The 10,680-nt window shown below is 30.6% G+C and overlaps 1 pseudogene; it reads left to right on the plus strand.

Annotated features, from left to right (window-relative positions):
• The first annotated feature begins 1,928 nt into the window (after positions 1 to 1,928).
• LOC107929352 (chaperone protein dnaJ 13-like) lies at positions 1,929 to 9,842 on the plus strand (annotated as a pseudogene).
• Positions 9,843 to 10,680: the final 838 nt, after the last annotated feature.

Consider the following 10,680-nt stretch of genomic DNA (forward strand, 5'->3'; position numbering starts at 1 on the left):
ATTTGGCTTTCAAAGTTTGATGAATAAACCTGTTACTATGTTCATATATTATTTTAACATTATTTTTATTATTGGCTTAATATTATTTTTAAACTTATTATTAGTATGGTTTATAAGATGTGATACACAATTCCTTTAAAATTATTATCAATATGTTTTAAATTTACTAACCTTTGTAAAATCTTTATGTACTTTTACTTTTTCCAATTTGATAGGTTATTATTTATTTCATCACTCTCGATATATCTTTGATATGTTACTTCGTATATCTCAACAATACATCTTAGAGTATAATTCAACATTTTGTTTTTACAATAATATCATACGATTATTATATGTATAATTTATATAGGATTATTTTAATATATATAAATGTGTATAAAATGTATTATAACTTGTAACTTATAAAATTTTTATTCATTTCGATTATTTTAATTGGTTTACTTGTGATTAAATTATTATTATTTTGCTATTTGTAAGATTGATTATTAGTTATTTGATTATTAATGTTGATGCATTATATGTTTGATTGCTCCAAATTGTAGAATTAATTTGTTATTCATCATTTGCTTTGTATATTGTTAATCAATCATGTTGTTTGTAAGAATATCATTTCATTAAGATATTATAATCGTTTCATTTCAAAATTCAAAAAAGGGCTTGGTGTTAAGTAATTCTCGAGAGAATTGTGCCCTAACTTACTGGGCTTCAATTCTTCTCGATGAATTTATATCATCAAGTATCCATTTCTTTTTAAGACGTATATTTTTAAAATAAAATTCTTTAGATTTCAAAATGTTGGATCCTAACTTACTGGATATGACATTTTGTTATCTCGTTTTTAAAATAAAAGTAATATTTGGTGTTTAGGAATTTTAAGAAAATTGATCCCTAACTTATTGGGTTCGGATTTCCCGATCGACTTAAATAATCAAATATCCTTCTTCGAATACATGATTTTCTTAAAAAAGGGGTACACATTTAATTCCAAAGATCGAATTGTTGCACCCTAACTCACTGTGTGTAGCAATTTATTTCTTCAAAATGAGTCTGTCTTATTATCCATTTTGGTTTATTCAAATTTAAACTTCAAAGATCGTATTTTAAAATCTTTTCAAATTCTCGGCACTAAGACATTAAACAATCAAATTCGGTACCAATTTTGGGCGTTACGAGGGCGCTAACCCTTCCTCGTGCGTAATCGACTCCCGAACCTATTTTCTCAAATCTCACAGACCTAAAATTTATTTTCAATGGTGAACCAATCACACCTTAAAAAAGGGATCGGTGGCGACTGCCGTTTTCATTTTAAAAGTCGATCCCCGCTTTTTAAAATCCAAACATGGTTTCGACAGTAACAACTGAACCTGAATTTTTAAATCCGAAAAATCAATAGACTAAATTCTTGAAAATAAAAGTAAAAGTTTAAAATGCAATAATAATAAAAATAGGGTAAACTATATAAATAGTTAGTCAACTATTGGTGTGTTTCTGATTATATATAAATTGATAAAAATTGAAAGCTGTTTTAAAAATTTTAAAATTTCTAAAAATTAAATAAAAGTAGATAAATTTTTTAAAAATAAATAAAGTGAGAGAGAATGAGGGAAAATTATTTTTTATCCTCCAATTTTTTCTTGTATTATTAATATAAAAATATCCATTATCTATTCTTGTAAAAAAAATAATTGCCCACTACATGAAAAAAAATCCAAAAATGACAAGAAATAATTTTCAAAATATTAGGGATCAAATTGTAATTTTTTTAATTAAGTAATCAAAAAAAATTTCTATTGTTTAGTGGCTAATTGTATGTTTAATCCTAAACAAAAATGAAAAAAAATCATTTTTTCTCTAAAAAAATTATTTACTTAACATACAATAGATCCCAACTTTTATCATCTGCTTCCAAAATTGAAGCAAAACAAATGAAGGAAGATGAAGCCAACGGACCTCCGAACAGAGAAATGTACGCATTGTTAGACTTATCTCCAGACGCCCCCGATGAAGAAGTTCATAGAGTTATCGACAATAGGCTCAAGTTTATCACCTTGACAAATATCAAGCTCCACATGTAAGTTTTCCTTATTCAAAAAAATTTTTAATACTTTTTCAAGTCGATATTAATGTTTCTTTTTAAAAAAAAAAGTTTAGATGAAGGAAACTGCTACGGAGAATTTCCAAAGGATATTTGAAGCATATAAGATATTATCTGATGAAAACAAGAGGCAAATATACGATATTTATGGTATGGAAGGTTTGAATTCTGGATTAGAGCTTGGCCCAAAGTTGAATAAACTGGAAGAGATAAAAGAACAACTCGAAAAGTTAAGACGCGTGGATGAATAAAAAGAGATGTCGGCTCATTTTCTTTTACTTACGGGTACAATTTTGGCTAATTTATCACTGCCTCAATATCTAAAATGGTGATGGCATTATGGGAGGGTATTGCCCCTTTTTTTTTTTGGTGTTCTTAATTTGATTGATTTAGTTGAATGCTTGTTAGTTCATGTTTCTTTATAATTGCATTACATTAATTTTAGAATGGTTATGACTAGTTCATGTTAGTTCATTTTGAATGATTTAGTTGAATTGTTTTTCTTTAAATTTTAGAATGGTTATGACTAGTGAAGTTCATTCTTAATTATCAAAACATAATACTTTTGCAATTGGTGGAAATTTGGGAGTCAAAGGAAATTTCGGTGGTATGGTTGCCTCAGCTGTATTTAGGCATGGAATTTCTTCAACTTCTTCCATAGAACTTATAGGATCAGTTGGCTTACATAGTATTATTGGGGTGCAGACAACACAACAGGCATTTGGGGTTTAACTCTATTTGTCTACTATGTAGTAGTTTTTACTTTGTATCCTCATTCTCTCCTCTCTTTTTTCCTAGTCAGTTATCATTACACTCAACTACCACAATGGCCATTCCAAAGTCTCTACATGATGGTTCAATTAATCTTTCAAATTCCTGGACTCATCAACTCTTCGATAAAGCAAGTGGAAATGTATGCCTTTTTGTTTTTAATTTAAGTTGGTTTATCATTCTTCACCGGGAAATTGTGAAAGGCTAACTCTTAATTTTAGCTGATATGTTTGGGCTCTATTCTTAATCAATTGGTTTTTTGTGTTCATTACTTTTACAGATAGAACTTGTGCTAAGTCTAGAGTCATCTATTATGGTTGGATGGAAAATGAAAGAAGATAATATGTCTGCTGGTGGAGATGTGAATGTGAGTCAATGTTCACTATTTTTGTCACCAAATTTATTGCAGAATAACTAACAGAAAGAAAATACCAGTGTAGTTTCCTTTCAGAAAACATCAAAATTTATATAAATTAAATAGGCTAGAAGATGCCTTTGATATCCAAAAGACTTTTTGTGCAGTTTTTGTACTTAGATTCACTTCTTCTTGGACTAGGGTAGACCCTTAAAGTTACATTTTTTTACGCTCTTAGCTTAAAATAGTCAATTAGCATCCCGAATTTTCTAGTGAAATATTAGTGTCCTATGTTTGTTTATGCATTGGAACTTGACTTTGAATAGAGATCAACTATGAAATTTGTCAAAAAGCTTATAAAATTTAGAGCTATAATTGGTAGGCATATTGATGCTGATTATCATTTGTCAATATTGTTGTTTCAACCTCCTATGGGGATAAGGACAAATGGATGGTCATTTTGCATATTGTAATGATAACATATCATTAGTACTCTTACCTTTCTTAGTCCACCTTTTCAACTTATTTTCCCTAATGCCTCGTATTCTTGCTTATTACTTTTTTTCCAGCATGATCCTAGTTGCATTTATTTTTCATAATTCCGTTCACCTTAAGAATCGCAGTTTGGCACACATTCTTTTGGGATCTTCGCTTGCTATACTCATCGTTGTTCCTTAATCTCATGTTCGTATTGTAGACAGGTATAGAAGGTATGCTTGCATAATTGATATTGATGATTGATATGCTAGGCAAGTTGGTATTTATTCTTTTATGTTGTTTATGATGATACTGAATTTCTATTATATTGTGTAGATAAAATCTAGTGCACTGTTTAGAATGACATGTTTCTTCCACTCTATTTTTGAGCTTTACATATATGATATATTGCATGATCTGGACAATGAGATATGCTTAGATGGTATTCAATATTGTAATAAGGACGATACTCAACAAATGTATATTAAAATCTTTTGCATAAGTGTCATTTTCTTGCAGAATGCTGTCCCAATAGCAGATAGAAACAATTCCCCTATTGTCATTCCACTGGAAGTGGATAAGTGGTTTAATAGTTCTTTTAAAATCATACATTTAAAAGGGATGCTTCCCAATATGAGAAGGAGAAAGTATCATGGGCGTTCGATAATAACTAGGCTAAAATAATTGAAACACAGTTTGAAGTCAATGTACACTTGTCATGTTTGCTTAATTTATTTGTAAACTCAATAAAGTTGTTGAGATGTGCTTAACTCCAACCTAAATGATTAGTTTGCTTATCTGCATATGTTAAGCAAACTAACAAATCAGCATAAAGTAAGTAGGCTTTCAAATATGTGCTTATTCCAAATACTTTTATTGGGAATCAATTCGGTTAAGCAGCGAACAAGTAAAAATAGCAAAAGATATTGAGAAATTGAACACATAAATTTAACGTGAAAAAACCCTCCAAAGAAGATAAAAAAAACCACGGGTAAATATAATTTTACTATAATGGAAAAAGAACGAAGAGTACAAAAGATGAAGATAAAAACTAAACCCCGAAAACCCGAAAATAAAGAACCCTCAAAACTTAAACACAAAATTCTATAAATGTGTTATAAGTTCTAATCTTTAATAGGTGTATTTTCCAAGGTTGTAAAAGAGTATATTTATAGGTTAAATTCATAGGTCAAATAATAATAAAATAATATAAACTAATCAGAGTTTGATTGAAACAAATAAATAGAGTTTAACTAGAAGATTATTTCTCAAATTTGATTGAAATAAGAGTCATACTTAACAAATCTCCACATTGACTCATATTTCCACAACGCCATCTTTGTCAAATCCCGCCACGAGCATATCTTGAACTATGCAGGGAATTAACTGAGTCGAAATTGTGCTTAGAAACTAGAAGACTTCTAGCATTCAACTTGTACACTGTCAAAATCAAAACTAACTCGAGTTTGATGTTCACGAATACACTGCCCTAACTTTTCAAAACCTACATCCAAAAGAGAACCCCTCTTCAATGAAATAGTCATACATTTTCCCTCCTATAACTAAGATGTCTCCACTCCGAACAAGTTGACTTTGACTCCATAGCGGACGAGGGACGTTCGATTTCACCGGCCACTGTAGAACCTTCCAGAATAAAGACTGTCGGTCATTTTACCTTTTAACAAAACAAGAGCTCCACGAGATACCTTAATGTCGCTCGACTCGATGTTGATTTTGCATCCTTTCAAGTCTAAAATACTTAAGGAGATGAGATTCTTTCGTAAATCAGGTACATACTTGCCATATGAGAGTGTCTTAATCGTCTCATTGTGTATCCTAATTTTAACAGTACCAATACCAATTACCTTACTGGATGAATTGTTTCTCATGCGCATAACTCCACCTTCAATCGAACTGTATGTGGAGAATCATTCTTTATAGAGACACATGTGGAAAGAACAATCCAAATCTAGAATCCACTCGGACTTAAGCTTGGAGTTATCGCTCGTTGACACTAACAAGAATCATCACCACTTTCATCGGCCAAATTAGCACCAGCTACATCTTTCTCGTTACTCTCAGCAACTCTTTTATTTCGCAGTTTATAATAATCTGCTTTGATGTGATCTAACTTTTTACAATAGTGACACATTTTGTCTACGTTTCTTTGATGCTACCAATACGGAAGCTTGCCTATCTTCCTTGCTATCAAAACCAAACTCATTTTCGAGTTTGTCTCTACTCAACAAATGACCATTCACATCTTCGAACGAGAGTTTGTCTCTGTCATAAATCAAGGTCTCCCTGAAAGACTTGTATGAATGGGGTAAAGAGCACAATAACAACATAACCTGATCTTCATCGTCAGTCTAAACCTCAACATTTTTTAAATCATTTAAAAGAGGAATGAATTGACTGATGTGATCTCTAAGAAGCTCACATTCGTTCATCCGAAATGTAAATAGACGTTGTTTCAACACTAAACGGTTAGCCAGATACTTAGTTGTATAAAGAGTTTCTAACATTTTCTACAATGCGGATAAGGTCTTCTCCTTCAATATCTCCTGTAATACCGTATTCGCGAGGCACAACTGGATTGTAGACAAAGCCTTTTTATCAAGTTCGTCCAATTCTGTTTTATTTAAATTTTCAAGCTTTTTCCTGGTAACAACCTTTTTCAAGCTGGATTGAACTAAAATTGTCATCATCCGAACTTCCTATAGATTGAAATTTATCTCACCATCGAACTTCTCAATTTCAAACCTTGTTGCTACCATCTCTAAATGGGCTGATCTATGAAAATTAAACTAGCTCTGATACCACTTGTTGGGATCGACCGGATTAAGCAATAAGTAAAAAATAGCGGAATAAATTGAGAAATTGAACACATAAATTTAACGTGAAAAAAACCTCCAAATAGGATAAAACACCACGGGTAAAGATAATTTTACAATATGGCAAAAGAACGAATAGTACAAAAGATGGAGATAAAAACTAAACCCCGAAAACCCAAAAACGAAGAACCCTCAAAATGTAAACACAAAATTCTCTAAATGTGTTATGAGTTCTAATATCTAATGGGTGTATTTTCTAATGTCGTAAAAGAGCATATTTATAGGTTAAATTCATAGGTCAAATAATAATAAAATAATCTAGACTAATCAGAGTTTGATTGAAACAAATAAACAAAGTTTAACTAGAAGGTTATTTCTCAAATTTGACTAAAATAGGAGTCATACTTAACAACTTTAATGGAATACAAAAAAGCCATAAAGTGTATTATTACTAACATTCCCTTTATACACCAAGATACCAAGTTGTTTAATGCTCTCACTTAGCTGTAGCACCTTGAAGAATTCAAATTTACTTTTTAAATTGAGTAACTATTTTTGTTTAGGTAGTTAGAACGGTGGTTGCTAAGCATAAAAATCTACACTGACTTTTGTTTTCTCTCCAGCACTTCTCTTGAGGTTGAAATTAGTGGTGGGAGGAAAGTGTTGAATTTTAGCACTATTCGCATGTTGTATACAATTGGGATCCGGGTAATTTCTTTTTTCTTGCATATTATAATGCCATAATTTGGTAAAGTCCTACTTATTAGTAATTATAGCAATGACGAAATATTGTGTTCCTACACCAAACCAAGGGTTATCATTTTGTTGGCACTATTGTGTTATATATACTTGTCTAGTTAGTTCATGCTTTATATGTATGATAAAATTGTCATATAGGGCAAAAATCATAAAGGTCATTAAATCTTTTCTTTTGTTGCCCAGGGTATTTTTTGGAAATTAGAGTTGCGTCGTGGAAGTCAAAAGTTAATTATTCCTGTAAGAATATTGATGTCCTTTTACATATTTCACGAGTTTTTTTCTATCTGAAGCATAAAATTACCTTTTTAAAAGATCATAGATATTTTTTTTGTTTGACACTTTGATGTGTGGCACTTTTCTTCTAGTGCAGAGTTTAACAAGGATTGGTTCGAAATTGGAATTTGTGCTTGTGTAGAATTTCATATGGGATATAATAGTCTATCTTTGCACTATTTTCAGTTCTCGGAACTTAAATGCTTTAAAATTGAACCAGCAACTATGTTATGTAACTTTATGATATTATTGTTTAGAAAATTTTGTCTAGCTGTCGATGTGTAATAGAAATTATAATTCTGGTTGTTAATATGTAGTAGAAATTAAAATATGTAATTGCAAGTGTATATGACTTAATTTTCTACTAGGTGAATTAGAATCAAATGGTGTACACTTGAGTAATATATCACTAGGAAATTATACATGTTATGACATGATATGCTATGGGTTACACACAAATGTGTATATAGATGAACTTTTATATCCGTGTACTGAAGCATATTAACTGTTAACCAAATGTTGTACCTAAGTATGGTTTAAGTAAAAGAAGTTGTAGACTTTTTGCAAGGAATAACTTCAGAAATTTAGTTTTTATTGTTGAGATATTTTTAATAAAGATTGATCTTTCGTAGTGATTAAAAGTCTTGCATTTTAATTTGTGGCTTATTTTGTTATGTGCAAATTTTGCTTTCTAGGCACTTTAACTATGTGTTAGGTACTAGGGCATTTGTAATGCCAACATCAATTTAATTTATACTAAAGGTAACCACTTCTATTTCTCCTTACAATTTAGGCCAATTGCTTATGCAGTTTGAATAGTGTTCTTTATTTCCATTTCCTGTAGGATAAATTGAATAAGTTATTTAGATATTAGGTGCATGGATATACTCTTAATTCTTGTATAAGAACTATTATTTTAGAAGTTATTTTGTACCCAATTCAAGCTAAATATCATCTACAGAGGATAAACTAGTTATGTCTCTATATTTTCTTGCTTTTATCTTTTGTAATTTTATTTGTTTTTACATAAATGACTATTTTTATATGTACACATGTAGAAATTTGTTTTTAAACCATATTACCTAGAAAATATGGAAAGGACTGCCACCGAGGTATTTTTATCCGAATGCATTAGGATTCCTAATTTTATTGCCTTTTGGCCTCTTTATTACTTTCATCTAAATACTTGAAATCTTTTTTTGTTGTATATTACTATGTAACTTATTTCTAGTTATATGCTTATGTAGTTGGTCATAGTATTTCTCATATAATGAAAGTTGAGATGTAATCCACGTTGTCTTTCACCATAATTTTCAAAGCCATGATTGAATTCCTTGATGTTTCGACAAGAAGGTGGTGCATATAACAATTTTGAGATTAAATGTTGGTGTTGCATACTTTTTTATAAGTTAATGAGTCGTGTTCAAATGATTTTAAAAATATATTTTTACTTGATGTGTATAAAGGTCCGATAGGCAAGGAAAACAGCTGCAAAAGCTTAGCAGTTGTTAGAGAATGTGGCCAACAGAAAAAGAAATAAGCAACAAGAAACATGTGGACTTGTTATTACTAACGCAATCTATAGAAATCGTAAAGCTTTAAAGAAATGAGATGAGCTGAGAGAAGCAAACGATGAATTAGTCTTACAAATGTTGAATGTAACATTATCTCTAAATTTCCTCGTTAACGATTTAAGGCAACTTAAGGTTTGTTTCTTTGACTATATGATAATGTATGTCATCTGGTTTACTGTGATAATGCATTGTGTTTAATTAGCCAATAACTCAAGAAATTTGGCAGACAAAATTCCCACTCAATAAGCTATGGAAGTTGTGCACCAGAAACCATCCAACATGGGTTCTTTCAATTTTAAGACTCTTGAAACATGTATTTTGTAAATATAGAAGCCAATTGGATAATTTGATTATGGATACATTGTAGTTTGTTTATTGGCTTCACGTGCATCTGAAAATCGATAGATCCCAGTACCATAACTTATCATTTGTATGGACACAACTTCATGGTGGTGTAAAGAAGTTAGACATTATGGGCTTCTGCGATCCTTGCCCTGGGGAACCTAAACAATTACATGTTGAGTACACTTACTGCGGTGATAGATACGAGGTACTACGGACCAATCACTTTTATTTTTTCTAAATAAAATTATTTTGATAAATGGTAACGGAGGATATTAACCAACTTGAAATTTCGAAATCAGGTTGTTGTGGATGATTACGAGGAGTTGCAAATACCCCAATTGGTGCACAAAATCTAAATTTACAAATTTTCACGTGATTCTTTTTTTTACCATCCGACAATTTTGTACACCAGACATGCTTCAAGGTACCAAAAGTTTCAGTCATATAAATTTATTAGATTGGATCATTGGCAAACCGATTAAAAGCATTAAAGGGTAGTTTATTTGGTGTAATTTTGTGATTGTTGAATAAATTCCTTGTTTATGTGATTTTTCTTTTGATTCAAACAACTTAGCAACCTTTTCAAGATTAAAGTTGGATGGACCTTCCTTAAATATTTCAAGATTGGGAGATGCCTCTGCCTTTGGATTAGTCTAATCTACCATTTTTTTTATTGTTGACATATAGATAACATAATTTTAGAATAAGAAAATGGTTTGTAGATATTGTGGACTTTGTAATTATCAGATGCCACGAATTAAGAATAGTTGGGAAAGCAACTAAATTAAACCCTGGTTTGTGTGCAATTTACTATCACCATGTAAAGATGTTAACAAACAAATTGGAATTGTTCAAATAAAAGAATAAAAATTTAAAAAACTATAAAAAATTTAAAAAAATATATATCCTAAAAGAAAATGGCAAATCTTCTACTTCATGTTATTCCCTTATGCCCAACTTTCTGTAATTTCCTTTCATGGTTTCGAGCTCACTTTCTTTTACCTTTCTTCTACATAAAAATTTCAAATTTGATGACAAATCAAGTCAAAACATTCATCGTATCTCTCAAAACTTAGTCCTTCACTTATTCTGCAACAAACCCACCATTTTTCATTAATCAAACCTGAAAATGGCAAATCTATTGAACCCTTGAAGTTGTATCCAAGTTTCCCATTTGGGTATTTATTGAATCTC

The sequence above is a fragment of the Gossypium hirsutum genome, chromosome D08 (genome assembly GCF_007990345.1).
Source record: "Gossypium hirsutum isolate 1008001.06 chromosome D08, Gossypium_hirsutum_v2.1, whole genome shotgun sequence".
In the NCBI taxonomy this organism is placed as follows: domain Eukaryota; kingdom Viridiplantae; phylum Streptophyta; class Magnoliopsida; order Malvales; family Malvaceae; genus Gossypium; species Gossypium hirsutum.